This window comes from Mytilus galloprovincialis, chromosome 6, assembly GCF_965363235.1.
Source record: "Mytilus galloprovincialis chromosome 6, xbMytGall1.hap1.1, whole genome shotgun sequence".
NCBI classification, from domain to species: Eukaryota; Metazoa; Mollusca; class Bivalvia; order Mytilida; family Mytilidae; genus Mytilus; species Mytilus galloprovincialis.
In genome coordinates, this window is record NC_134843.1 from 69,631,132 (window position 1) to 69,647,285 (window position 16,154).

Sequence of the window (16,154 nt, forward strand, 5' to 3'; positions counted from 1 at the left end):
AAATTATGATGTAGACTGTTTCACAGAGGAAAGGGTCAGTAAAGATTTAATAACTGATTCCAGAGGGAAAAACTTGCTAGAATTTTGTATAGGTAATCAGTTACGTATCTTGAATGGGCGTATGTGTGGTGATAGCACGGGTAAATTTACATGTTTCAAACCTAATGGATGCAGTGTAGTTGATTATGCTTTAGTTTCTCAAAGCCTACTCCAGCAAATTTTATATTTTAATGTATCAGATTTTAAGGCAAATTTTTCTGATTGCCATTGCAAAATCACTTTTAAGATTTTAGCATCTTTCCAATTGGAGAAAAAAAAAAGTCATATGAAAGACTTTCCTTTGAGGTATAAATGGGACACAGAAAGTATTCAAAATTTCCAGGAATCATTTACACATCCTGTCATACAAAATGAGCTAAAATATTTTTTAAATAACAAAATTATCTTAGACAAAAAGAATGTGAATGATGCCACATATAGTATTCATTCAATATACGAAAAAGTGTGCAAAGTATCACTAAAAAAGAAGAAGAAAAGGGTAAAAACATGTAATCATAAAAAATGGTTTGACCAAGATTTAAAAAGTTTGAAAAAACATGTTAATGATAAAGCTATATTAATGTCAAAATTTCCGAAAGATCCGATAGTGCGTGGCTCTTTTTTTAAACTTAATAAACAATTTGCCAAACTAAGGAGGAAAAAGAAAAGAGAATTTAGAGAAAATATTTTGGACCGTTTAAGCAATCTAGAATCAGAAAATCCAAAGGATTATTGGAACCTTGTCAATCAACTCCGTCTTGAAAATAATTCAGAAACTAAAAACAACATAGATGGTGACATTTGGTATAAATATTTCTCTGACTTGTCATCCATTCCTGAAAATGAACACATAAAGTCCAAGATAAAAGAGATAAAGAGTAAACTTGAACTATTAGAAAAGAAAAACTTTGGATTCAGTGAGATTGACTTTAAAATCACCCCTGGTGAACTCCAAAAAGCCCTGAGGCAATTAAAATCTGGGAAAAGTCCAGGTCTAGACACTATTACAAATGAAATGTTAAAAGTTTCACAGAGTTATATGCAAGATTGCTTACTAAAACTTTTTAATGCCATTCTTCTATCTGGCATTTATCCCAGTAATTGGTCTGAGAGCTACATTAGTCCTATATTCAAATCTGATAACCCGCAGAACCCTGAAAATTACAGAGGTATTGCCATCAATAATAGTCTTGGCAAACTTTTCAATACCATTCTGTATAACAGACTTGATAAATTTTTATCTGATAATAATATCATAAACAAAACTCAAATTGGTTTTTCTAAGAAAGCTCGCACTTCGGATCACATTTTTGTACTAAAATGTCTCATAGAAAAATATGTTAAAAGAGGCAAAGGTAAATTGTATGTATGTTTTGTAGATTTTCGCAAGGCCTTTGACAAGGTTATTCATATTGGTATATTATACAAATTATTACAGCATACAAATAATGGTATTTTTTATAACATTTTGAAATTTATGTATAGTAACGACAAAGTGTGTGTTAAAGTAGAAGACAAAATAACTGATTTTTTTAGATATAATGTTGGTGTACGACAAGGTGACATTTTGAGTCCCACATTGTTTAAACTGTTTATTAATGATTTGCCAGATATATTATCTAACAATTATGATGATGTCAATTTAAATGATGAAAAGATACCATGTCTACTTTATGCTGATGATCTTTGTATTAATATCTGACTCAAAAGAAGGGCTTCAGAAGAGACTTGATACTTTGTGCACATTCTGCAAAGATTGGTGTATGGAAATAAATGTGAAGAAAACCAAGATTATAATATTCAATAGGAGTGGTAGACTCCTTAATGAAAATTTTAATGTAGGAAATAATTCTATTGAATGTGTTAAACAATACAAATATCTTGGCATAGTCATCCAAAATACTGGAAACTTTAATGAAGCCAGGAAACAATTATTCCAAAAAGGTCAAAAGGCCAGTTTTAAACTTTATAAAGATTTGAAATCATCTAATCCTCCTATTAAAACTCTTTTGCATTTATTTGATCACTGTATACAGCCAATTGTAACTTATGGTTGTGAAAATTGGGGTGTTATTAACATTACTTCTAAAAGGAAAAATTTGTCCCTTTATGACATATTTAAAGATTGGGAGTTTGAGAAGCTAAATTTAAAATTTTGTAAGTATATTATTGGTGTTACAAAGATGTGCACAAATGTAGCAGTCCTGTCTGAATTGGGTAGATATCCTCTTTATATAAATTTGCTAACACATATGTTTATGTATTGGCATAGACTAGAGAATTCTCCATCTGATTTATTGAAAAATGCTTATGCTGAGTTAAAAATGATAGAAAGTAAAGGTCAAACCAGTTCCAATAATTCATGGCTCTCTAATATCATTTTCTACAGTGAAAAATTGGGTATTGACCTAAATATATGTAAAAATCTAGGAAAAAATAAATTTAAAAACTTATTGAAAAAACAGCTCAAATCAAATTTTCAAAATGATTGGGAGAAAATGCGAGATTTTTATTTACAGAATCAAGGCAAATTGGACACTTATTTTTCATTCAAAAAGTCATTTGACTATGAAAATTATTTAGATTTAAAGCACCCACAAAAACATTTATTAACAAAATACAGACTTAGCAATCACTGTTTAAGAATAGAAACTTGCAGACATGAACGAATTACCAATGTATGTGGTAAATATGAAATATTACCTCGACATGAGAGGATATGTTTATATTGTAATACAAATTGTATTGAAAATGAAATGCACTTTCTTCTGGAATGCCCTATTTACAATAACCTCAGAAGAGATATCACTGATTATATAAAAAAATACCCCAGTTTAGATAGTTTAAATATAAATGATCTTTTTTCATGGATCATGATTAATGAAGATAGCAGATTTCTATCTATTTTATGTGCATACCTGGATAAAGGCCTGCAACTAAGAAAATCAGAAAATTAGTTACATGTAGATACTCTAAAATATATCAAAATTATCTCCCCTTGACCACTGATCCTTTCTTCATGCATTTGAATTTCAATTATTATTTTATGTTTCTTTAATCACTCTGTAATGTTTATGTCATGTTGTAATTAATGTTATGCTCTTAATGGGCCCTTTAATTTGGAAAATAAAAATATTGTATTGTATTGTATTGTATTGATATCAGAGAGTGATGAGAACTTGCTTCTTGCAAGACACTTTCTGTGAAAACAGTTCAGGTTGATATGAAGACAATCTTGTTTCAGTTTTTTTTTTTTTTTTTTCCTAAATTTCCAACATGAGGTATTTGCCTCATTTGCCTCCATGTAGTTACGGCCCTGCCCCCACAACACTGAAAACCGCCGAACACCAAAAAAACCACCAACCACTAAGAAAAACCGTGATATTATACAATAAACTTATTAAATAAATTAAATTACGTATACTTTAATGAATTTTTAGATTTTTATGGGCATCATATTTACAAATGTATGTCCCCAGTACTTAAAGAAACATAGATTATTTTATGTCCCCACCCCTACATGCTGGTTTACCTCATTCTCTACTTCTTTCAGAAAAGCCTTAATAAACAACCTGTATCCAATCATATCTTATCTTATTTAAAAAGAATGATAAATAGTTCCATTTAAACAGATAAAATGGACAGTTCCATTCAATTTGTATTCATTTTATCAAAAATTTACAACAAATGCACAAATTCAAGATTTTTCATACTAATCTCCATTCCATGCTTTAGTATATGCCATATTGTGGTTAAAAATTTCAGAGCTTGTTATAAAATCTATTATTCTGTCTAGATCTTGAGATGATGAAAACAAAGATAGTAGACACTTTAAACATTAAATATGCAAAATACTCAGCTTTAAAGTTGCCGGCTTTGTTGCCTGTATTAATCAATGAAAAAGCTGAATTACACTACACAAAAAGGCAGATTTACATCAATTTGGACAGTCATGTAAATGTTTGACAAATGTAACTTCTTTTCTGCAAGATATATTTGCGGACCTACTAATGTATATGTAAATGAATTATTCCTTTGACATTATTTAGGAGGTCGTCAAAGATATGCTAAAGATAATTATTTTATTTCCATAGCTTTAGTCATCCTCCAAAGATATGTAAAGAAATGCCATAGATTTGCATGCACTTTCCAAGATAGAAGATATATGCAAAGTTTAAAATTTGCATAACTGATTTACAGAGGTGTGGGCAGTTTTGAGAGACCGCGGTTTATAAAACATTTACGACCAATGTAAATGCTGTCAAATGTTTCAGTAATATTTGCAAACGTTTGTCGATATCGTTCATGTATGTAAAGAAAGTATAGATTATAACATGGCCTTTTCCATATTGGCCCTGGTATCATCCCGAGACTCCCATATCGGCCTCGAGGCTTTAGCCGAGGGCCGATATGGGTCGAGGGATGATACCAGGGCCAATACGGAAAAGACATGTTATAATCTTTTTATCACATGTTTAATTTCGGCAGAAAAGAGAAAAAAAGGTCAATTATAACAATTTAATGAAAGATAAAAGGTAAAATCTTAAACATTTTATCACAAACGTGTCGTTAAGGACGCAATGACGTGACGTCATTTGGAATCAGGGCACAATATCAATATCGTTTTTTTGCCCCGGTCAATTTTGAGGTTATTGCATATGCAAAACCCAACGTATTCGTAACAAATATGTGATAATGTATTTTATTTACTAATACTTTCCAGTATTATAGTTATTTTGATAAATATTGATATTTGCAACATATCTTTACAGACGTATGTAAAGTTTTGAGAGACCGCGGTTTATAAAACATTAACAACCAATGTAAATGCTGTCCAGTGGCGGATCCAGGGGGGGGGGGGGGTTCCGGGGGTGCGCACCCCCCTTTATTTTTGCCGATCAATGCATTTGTATCGGGACATATGTTTTGCACCCCCCCTTTGCCCTGGGTGCCCTGGGTTAGCACCCCCCCTTTCGAAAATTCCTGCATCCGCCCCTGCTGTCAAATGTTTGTGTAATATTTGCAAACGTTTGTCGATATCGTTCACGTATGTAAAGAAATGTATTTTATTTACTAATACTTTCCAGTATTGTAGTTATTTTGATAAATATTTATATTTGCAATATATCTTTACACACGTGTGCAAAGTTTTTAGAGACCGCGGTTTATAAAACATTTACAACCAATGTAAATGCTGTCAAATGTTTGTGTAATATATGCAAACGTTTGTCGATGTCGTTCACGTATGTAAAGAAATGTATTTTATTTACTAATACTTTCCAGTATTACAGTTATTTTGATAAATATTGATATTTGCAACACATCTTTACAGACGTATGCAAAGTTTTGAGAGACCACGGTTTATAAAACATTTACAACCCATGTAAAGGCTGTCAAATGTTTGTGTAATATTTGCAAACGTTTGTTGATATCGTTCATATATGTAAAGAAATGTATATCAACTCCCAAAAAATTAGAAAGTGTCTTATATGTTATAAGAAATTTTACGTATTGATGGTTTCAGAGACCGTGAAAATATTTGAATTGATTAAGAAGATATTGTTCTTCCCGAATCCAAACCAGAACTTTTTGAAGTTATGATATTAAAAATGGCAGGGTGCTTTTTAAATGTCGGACCGATGATATTTTTTTCTATTTGAATGGTTAAGAAAATCTTCAAAGCTTTTATCCAGACCCAAGGAAACTATTTAAAACTTGAGTGAGGATTTTTTAAGATCTTGCTGGTATAAAAAACACAAATGCTATGTATTTATCTTTACTTACAGCAGGGTTTACAATTCGATATGCTTGTTTGTATCAGAACGGAAACTTTAACTTATACGACGAATTGTAATAGTAAATTGATACTTTTTTATAGCTTAAAGACACATAATGGATGGGTTGATGGATTGATTTGTGTAAACGTCCAGTTGCAAATGCTACACGAATCTCAGGTGTAGGGAGAAATACACTAATATAATAACACTGTACCAAATTGTAAGCAGCATTACTTTATTACTTTTTGTACTTCAAAATATGAAAAAAAGACGACGTAATTCAATGACATTATAATTATTAGAATAAACTCTAAACCAGAATAAATAATGATCAAATCGATAAAAGCGGTACGTTTTCTCAACCCAATCTAACGTACCAATATTGGTGTGGACTTGGAAAAAGTTAGTTTAGTTTCTGCTTATTTGTGATCTTTTCTCATTTTAATCAAGAGAATAATTGAATTTTTTTTTTTCAATATAACTTAAGCCAAGGCGTCTGTTTTCAATGTTTTGAATGATCGTATAAGTACCGATTATCAGGTTATCTGCATGTTGATATCGTAAAATATCAGCTGCGAGACATAATATGAAGCTTTTTGTCGAGTGAGCGTAGCGAACGAGATCAAAAAGCCTTCATATAATGTCAAGCAGCTGATATTTTACAATATCAATATGCAGATACTCTGATAATCGATTTATCGGGCTATATTTGCATGTTTCAGAAGTGTTTTCTTTGTTTCACCAGCACACAAAAGATGACTTGATAAGTTCGGGTCAAAGTTATTAACGTCGGTTCAAACATTATGACGTCACTGATATGTCCGGGTCAAAGTTATTAAGGCCGGGTCAACGTATTTGACGTCACAAAGACATGATACGGAATAATATTTTAAAAGAGCTGAACAGAGTGATATAGACAGTGGGACGACCGATAATTTGAAAATACACGAGTATGCACATACATGTATTTTATCAGAATGATTATGATAACAATTGAAAATGCCTAATAATACAATAAAGAAAGAGCATTAATCAAGTATCCCTCAATAGGTGGTAAATATGTCACTTGTATGTAAATGAATGGATTTTCCCGACTGTGAAATGGTTCATCTTTTAGCACTACAGTGAATGTATATCCTATAAGCTGTACTTGCTTTTGGAATAAAGTATTATTAATTATTATTACAGGGTTCCTTAAAAGGAAAACCGTATGTGTTAATTACCAAAATTGATCTAATAACGCTAATTGGGTATAATAAAATCCAGACGTTCTAAAGAGATTCATAATAGAAACATGTACAAATCATGCCAATTATACGCAAGCCAAGAATATGGCAGATAAAGACATCGGGATTATTTTTATAATTAAACATGCAGTTTGTATTCATGAAAATGTGTTAATACTTTGAAAAAGGCAAATAATTTAAAAGTTTACATGCTAAAAAATTAAAGAAGAAATTAGAACAGTAGCATTGTATCTGAATTCTGTTGAGGATAAACACCATTTCATATTTAAAAGTAGAATGTACACGTTTACAAGCTTATTATATAGAAATATGTTAAAATTGTATACAGTAAAAGTATTTTAAAACAATTATCTTTTGTATATAAAAAGAAGCATTCTCGTTTTCCCGCTTCTCATATATAGCAGATTTAATCAAATTCGATGCAAAGCAAATAATTTAACCTTTAAATTGAATATAATCTCTGTATTTCGTGTTTCAACAAGAATAAAAATGACCAACATTAATGGAAAAAAATACATCAATATTAATCTGATTATACAGTTATACATGAAAATATTTATTCAATTCAGAAGAGTAATAGAAAATTTTGTCCTTTTTGTTTTCCAATCTTGACTTTATCTTATTTAAACAGGTCGGGACCACTACCTTATATGGAAATGCATACAGTGGGATTTCCAGTGACACTAGAACAATAGAAAAGTCACTCTTCTTATGAAAGAGATAGAAAAGGTCTAAGAACAGGAGAGACAATTTACGCATAAAACCCGATATGCATAGGGATGAATATCTCTTAAAACACAAAACTATTATATAACTTTTATACAACCACTATAAATAAAGTATATGTTAAAGCTAAATGTGTTAATATATGATTTTTTAATTGCCAAACATGCTGTTAATTGAACAACCTATTGTTCAACATAGGGGTGTGTAAAAAACTGCCAGATTTGACTGCATATTTTTCTTTTTTTTTGAAAAAAATATATATCAAACCTTAATAATGTAGCTTTCTGGGTATCCAATTTTTAACGTGTTCCGAAATGTAGTTTCGTCACAAGAATTTTTCCAAGTTGTGTCATTTTGTCTATATGAATGTCGGTAAATTCGTATGATCGAGCACACCGACAAGTATATCGTTGGGACAACTCGATATAATGTAATCAATATACGTGAAAGATTACCTAATGTGAAGTTTATCAAAATCATCATAACATAATTGATCAACACATTATGTTTGAACAACATGAGTCCTACAATATAAGATTTAAAGGTGCATATCATTTACATTCAACGTTTTTATTGGAATTTTTTTTTTTTACTACAATGTAACCTCGAGGTTCAACGTTGATAGTAAAAAAAAATCCCAGAAATTTTTTGAATGATATTGTAAATGATATGAACCTTCGAATTCTTATAACATCGGAATAGAAAATATGTGATCCGAATTAACCATGCACGTGTGCTACAGAAGATTATGAACTTATATGATGTACAGGGGGTAAGGGTTTTTCTTAAACAATATTATGATCCAAAATTTGATGAATTTTGTTGGCAATACTTTAATATACACACTACATATAGCAAAGTATATATTAAATCTCAATGTATTATAATTAGGAAAAATGTTTGACTCGGTAAAAAAAAATCTTCCCCCTCCCCCCGTATTGCATGTAATGGTTTAAACCTAAAGGATTCGCACTAACTGCCTAAAAGGGGTCCGCTCCAGTCTTGAATCAGTGATTTTGTTTATCATAAACAAAATATTGTCTCACACTGAAAGGGTCAGCCGGGCAACATGCACAGCCCGGATTGTCAAAACAACTAAGATTTACAAAAACGATTACAAACAAAAACCATCAGTTGGACAATCTTACTGGAATCTGATTATCTCTACTGATAAATAATGCAACACTAATGACACATTTAAGTTTTGGAATGATTTTATTCACAAAGAATGTTTCTCATTGGTATACATTTCTATGCTCTTGTCTTTTCAGAGTTTATATTGGAAATTAAAAATTGCTGCATGAAAGACACTAGCTCCACATTCCTATGCATATGATTTTATATGTACGAGAATCATTCCATAAAATATCCGTTTGATATCCTTTCAATGCATGACACTGTCTAGTGGTTTTTCTGCCACAATTACAAGGAAAACCTGGCTAAACTTGTGCTAAATCAAACACTTGAATCTTACATCGCTATTGATGTTAAGCAATTATTTAAAGGGCCATCCGGAACTGTTGGGTTTTATGACAGTCTTCCTTCCATACACACCATCGCTGCAAAATAATTTGAACATTCAATTAGATGATTATAATATTATTTGGCAATCCAAAGAGAACCTGAAAACATCAGACCACAATAAACAGAGACCCCAAAAAAGCCAATTTTACTTTACAATGAAATTGAAAAAGTAGTTAGTTACATGTCAAATCATCTTTTGGCTGTCGACAAAAAATAAATAAAATTTAAATTTCGTAGCATTTTACCACACCCCCCCCCCCCCTTTTTTTTTTAACTGAATTTGTTCAAGGTATGGTGGTTTTACCCCTTTTCAGATTTCAGTATGTCATGTTGTATATCTTTTATAAATTAGATGAATTTCTAGCAAGTTTCTACGATATTCTTTATCATTTGACAAAATACTATGCATCTGAATTAAATTGTTTACTATTTGAAAAAGCGCGCCTTCTTTTACTTTAATTTACTTCCCTTTATTTCACATAGCAACAAATATTAAAAACTGCCACATTTGACTGCATATCAATTTTTTTTCCCCAAAAAAATATATGTCAAGCAGCATAATTAACTTTACAAATTGGGAGAAAATCAAGATGTTCCGACAATAGGTTAGTATTAAAAAAAAATAATGAAAGGTTGGCATGATTCCAGGTTTGAACCCTGACGACACTTAAAATCGAAAATTCACTTATTTACCTATCATATGACGATACGATGATGTGATAAACTTAACAATTAATAATTTACCTGGTGCATTATCATATTCACATTACGTTGACACGTCTCAGTTCGTCTGTGTTAGCTCATTTCAAGCTCTTAAACAATGTACACCATTTTCCGCTGTTCTTTACCGATTACCTCTAGCCAGAAGAGCCCACTGTTTACAGGGGCGATAATATTTTGTCACCGGTTCACGCACTGCATAAATTAGCATACTTATGTTCTCGCACACATGTAATTGTTTATTTACATGTGACGCAATTTATTTTTACCTAGGTGTTTGACCAATCCACTCAATGAGTAACAATGCATGATGGACTACTACGTGTTTACCATCAACCAAGAACACGTGTTATTTACTGAAATACAACACATTTTTTCGTGCAATGCGGGATTCACAATTTCGCTTAGTTTTTCATTTTGTGTATCCTCATTTATAGTTCATGATACAAAGTATTCCTTCCATGCTCAGATTAACGAAGAGTTGTTTCTATGCGAAGAAACAAGCGTTTGAATTACCCGATATACAGCCATTAATATGTTTGATGATGGCACGGATATTTCATGTATTCATCCACCAGACAGCAACGAAACAACAGAGAAAAACAAAATTACCCATGAGACAATCTTACTTGTGTAAAGTAACCGTCGATAACAGCCGGTGCTAATATTCACGAGTACAGCAATTTCCGTATTGATAATTAAAGGCAAATGTGTTATCCTTGAATTTTGTGTTCGCAACAAAGGCGAAGAAATATTTACATACATGGCAGTGTTAACAAAATCTATAAGTTCAAATGTATTTATTTTAGTCACATTTCAGTATATGAGACTCCCAAACTGTTCCCTTTGTTTTGAAGGTAGTGAAGTCAGCAACTGTAGTTTCATTTTGTTTTCGTTTTTTAACGGGCTCGGACATTTGCCAAACTGAATAAAATCATTACAGCTGATTTCCTAATGCTTGCAAAGTAAAACTTTGGTTGGCTTGCATGCTTTGTGTGTATAGTTGTTTATTCAAGCTTTGAAAATAAGATTGACATATTTATACAATATATATATATATAGGCATAGTTTAACTTGTATATTTTATATTTGAATTTAATTGGTTGTTATCCTAATATGATTGTACAATATACAAACAAAGCAAGCAAGCTAACCAAAGTTTTGCTCTACAAGCATTAGGAAATAAGCTGTACTGACTGATGTTATCCATATGTATGTGCGACGAGGTGGAAAATTTGATATGTTTTGTGAAAATTGCAGCGTTGGATCTAATATAAAAAAAAGAAGATGTGGTATGATTGCCAATGGGACAACGGTCCACAAGAGACCAAAATGACACAGAAATTAACATTTATAGGTAGGTCACTGTACGGCCTTCAACAATGAGCAAAGCCCATACCGCATAGTCAGCCATAAAAGGCCCGATATGACAATGTAAATTTATTCAAACGAGAAAACTAACGGCCTGAATTATATGAAAAAATGAACGAAAAACGAATATGTACCACAAAAAACAAACGACAACCACTGAAATACAGGCTCCTATATACATACAAACCTATATAAGTTTTTATTTATTAGACAGATTTTTTCTCCTTATATATATTATATAGGGCCGTTGATTTTTTTTTTTTTTTTTTTTTTTTTTTGGATTGTTTTACACAAGTAATTTTTGGGTCATTTATAGCGTACTTTTCGGCATTGAATCTATGACTGCTTACTTTACTAGATTATGCCTTTTTTTGAAAGATGTCTCATTTGGCACTCATACCTCATATCTTCTTATTTCTACATACAAATCACGTTTTAGAATAAAAATAATAGGTAATATGGCACCTACTGGGATCCAGAGGCTATAAATATTTGAGATATTTTACATACGTCAACGTGATAGCAGCCGAAGATAAAAAAAACCTCTGAGGTATATTTTGTGATAAAATTAGCAAGAAACGGACTTTATCGATGGATGATGCTATACAAAATTTATTAAGCTATATACCGTACCCGCTCAGTGGCGGATCCAAGGGGGTGTTCCGGGGGTTGGACCCCCCTTTTTTTGAACGATCAATGCATTTGAATGGGGACATGTAGTTGGAAGCCCCACCTCCTTTTTTGTCCTGGGTTTAAAATGGCTGGATCCGCCCTGCCGCTTTCATAACACTTATTTTTAGCATTCTGAATATTATGATGTTCTTACTTTCAGTTCAGGTCCTGATAAAAAATTTACACATCCACTACAGAAAGAAGTGTTTCAATGAAATTTTTCGTGTTTTTCTAGGCAGAAATGAGTTTGGAATGACATTATACAGGTTTAAAAGAGCTCAAAAAATTTCATAGTGGACAGTGGTCATTTCATCTGAAATTTCACTGTTTCAGGTCGTAAAATTATTGCACAGGTACAGTGCATAACAATGGAAAAAACCTGTTGAACAACTTTAACAAGGCGAAAAAGAAAGTCGAATAGTGAAGCGCGTAAACAATACTTTTTTAATCTGAGCATGAAAATTGAAGATTATGTTATATATTTAACAATAATCTCATTCGCAGAACAAAAACATATATTTTGAGAATCCCAGACACTATATTAGTTAACAGTTCTTCCACTAATTCCACGTGTTTTCCGGTTACAACAATAAATCAATAACGGGACTGGAAATCCGGTAAAAAAATAGCAAGTCATAAATAAATGTTTACTGTCATCCTCATGTATATGTCGTATACTTGTTTTAAAAATGGTGTTTGTCCTTGAGTCTCTTTTTGTTTTCACTCAATGTCATCAGAAGTGTGTCGGCACTGATCAGTGGCGGTTTATGCGGGGGTGGGGGGATTGGGGTACGGGGGTTGGAACCCACCTTTTTTTTTGCCGATCAATGTATTTGAATGGGAGCATATAGTTGGACCCCCCTTTTACTCTGGGTTGGGACACCCCCTTTTTTTAATGGCTGGATCCGCGCCTGCTGATATAACAAGACTGGACGGAAGGACGGACACCCTGTATTTCTATATTCCCATCGACGCGTCGCGTGGGAGACAAAAATCCAACGACATCTTAAAATCATTTTGAATTTAGATTCATATTAATTTGTACTTTGGTCTTCGGGGATGTGTGTGTTTTTGGTGTTTTGAGTTAGACATAATGAACAGGCCTGGAACAGCTGGTTAAAAACGCACCTTTTCACAAAGTGGGGAGACAAAACGACTCACAGACGATTAGCAAAGTTGCCTTTTTGTGGGGGCATTTTAGTCACATAGGCGTCAGAAAAAGCCCGAGAGTATTCACAATCTCTTATAAGGAGTTTTCTTACAAGTATTCAAGTGTTTATGTAAATCAAAAGGGTTGCTATTTCTTTATTCACATAAATAGAAATGTTGGATATACACAGCAACCGGCCAATTAACGACAATCAAAACCAAAGACATATATAGATAACACGTGACTAATGCAGGATGGACAACAACATAGAGAATGGAAGTATAGTTTATTGCTAATCTGTTACAGTATATTTTTAGTAAAGATTCGTTGGTCTCTTGAATATGAAAGATAATAAGTATATTTAGCATTGCAAGTATGAAATCTATCAAATTATAAAATCACAAGTTCACAACAACAGTTAGATCTAAGCTATAACATTAACAAAGTTCAATCTCATAGAACGTATTTGTTTGTCTTGATTAAAATCAAACCATTATAACATAAGGAGATGTCATATGATTGCTAATTAAACAACTTTCCATCAAAGACTAAATGACGTACATATATATTTGAGATCTCCCAATCACCATCCCACTAATACTATGAACTGCTCATACAAAAAGATATTTTGTCATTAAATGATTTATTATAATTTATAAAATAGAACATCATTATATAATGCTAAATAAATTGTGTACCCTTGGCTAAATACTGGGATCATATTGTTTTACCAGTGTCCTTTCGACAGTTCGTCCCGCACTTGGTATACTAGCATAAGTTAATATACGGATGATTTTGTAGGATTATGTACAGTTTTTAAGCTTTAACTTTTAAACAATGTACCTGGTGTTAGTACATACACTAAAAATTCGCATCTTGTCATTTTTTTCTCTTTTCGACATATTGATAAATTTGACATTTTGAAATATATTGCGCCGGTTTATTTTTATGCCCCACCTACGATAGTAGAGGGGCATTATGGAGGGCCCTCATGGGGTTTTTGATTATGTGATTACTTTGCCGTTTTTTTAATGATTATTTGATTATTAAGCCAAATATTTCATGATTATTTGATTACCTAGCCTAAGGACTGTATTTTTAGTTTATGATTATTTGATTACTAAAGATAAGCAAATATTTAATGATTATGTGATTATATTGGCAAAAAAATGGTGATTATATGATTACTAGGACCCCCCCCCATGAGGGGCCTCATTATGTTTTCCGGTCTGTGCGTCCGTTCGTCCGTCTGTCCCGCCCCAGATTAAAGTTTTTGATCAAGGTCGTTTTTGATGAAGCTGAAGTCCAATCAACTTGAAACTAAGTACACATGTTCCTTATGATATGATCTTTTTAATTTTAACGCCAAATTAGACTTTTGTCATCAATTTCACGGTCCACTGAACATACAAAATGAAAGTGCGAGTTTCAGGTAAAAGTTTTTGGTCAAGGTAGTTTTTGATGAAGTTGAAGTCCAATCAACTTGAAACTTAGTACACATGTTCCCTATGGTATGATATTTTTTATTTTAATGACGAATTAGATTTTTTATCCAATTTCACGGTCCATTGAACATGGAAAATGATAGTGCGAGTGGGACATCCGTGTACTTTGGACACATTCTTGTTTAATCTATATTGAGGGTGCACATACATATAATATGTATATTCTCAGGATCATTTTTTCTTTAATGACTTTTCACGGACTACAGAATGTTGCTCTTGGTGTATTTGAGTAAAATTTTGCATACAGTTTGCAAGGTTTATCCGACTAACTACGCACACAACCCACCAGGGTTGGCAAAGTATTACCCAACCGGGTTTTACTGGGCGGGAAAACCCGGGTTTTCCCGGGCTGGGCAATACTCCCTGAAACAGGGAATACTGGGCAATACTGGGCAATATGATTTTTTAAGCTTATTTCAACACAAAATAGTAAACACTTGTTGTAGTTTCATAGTATTATAGCTAAATATATACATTTTATAGAGATAACCATTGAGAGTAATTTCTAGAAGATTAAGAATTTAATTTCATTCTCTTCTCCACATAAATTCTATGTAGGCAAAATACAATATTTGCACAATTTAGGATTCCTCGTTAATTTCCAAGCACTGTTTCAATAATCTTAACACTTTTTTGCAGTGTTTAGGTGAATTGTAAATTAAATTGCTATATATGCAATCATGATTGCTAAATAAACACCCTACAGGGTCTTGTCATTAACTCTTATAGTAAAGAAAAGACTGATTATTGTTATATACGAGTCTGGTCTCTTGGTGATGTAAAGATCGAGGAAGTGAACGAATATAAATACCTCGGTTACTACATAAATAGATCACTAAAGTCAAATTTCCATGTTAATAACTATTTGAAAGATAAGATGGATAATATGCTGAACTATTTGTTACGTGTTCTCGGTGAGCATGGAAGTTTTAACCGTGTAAAATTTGGAGACGCCCTTTGGAACTCAGTGCTCCGGCCTTCTTTAACACACGCATGCGCCGTCTGGATGCCACTTTCAGCTACAAATATATCGATCATCGATAGTTGGCAATACCGCGCAGCTAAAATCATTATGAACACTAAAATGAATATTCCCCGTTCCGCTCTCCTTCTCGAGCTTGGATGGGAACCCGTATCTGCATTTATCACCCGCCAAAAAGTTGCGTACTTTAAAAGGTTCACTAACCTACCAGACGATAGACTGTGCAAGCGAGTCTTTAGTGAAATGGTTCAGTTAAACGAAAGTGTCTGGAAATATGTTCAAGAGATGAACACCTACACGGAAAGTATTGGGTCTGATAATTTCAACTGTCAGTATGGTAATGCAATAAGGGAAAGTTTAATTATTGATGTTACTACTAAAAGTAGCCTTGATTTGTATCAGCACTGCTATATTAAGACAGGTAGCCAGTTATACTTAGAG

The 16,154-nt window shown here is 32.5% G+C and overlaps 1 long non-coding RNA gene across 1 annotated transcript; it reads right to left on the minus strand.

Moving 5' to 3' along the window:
* Nucleotides 1-8,985: 8,985 nt before the first annotated feature.
* LOC143080195 (uncharacterized) lies at nt 8,986-10,155 on the minus strand. Its single transcript, XR_012979652.1, has 2 exons — nt 10,058-10,155; nt 8,986-9,348 (listed from the first exon to the last, which is right to left on the minus strand). It is a non-coding gene; the product is annotated as an uncharacterized LOC143080195 (long non-coding RNA).
* Between the last annotated feature and the right edge of the window lie 5,999 nt (nt 10,156-16,154).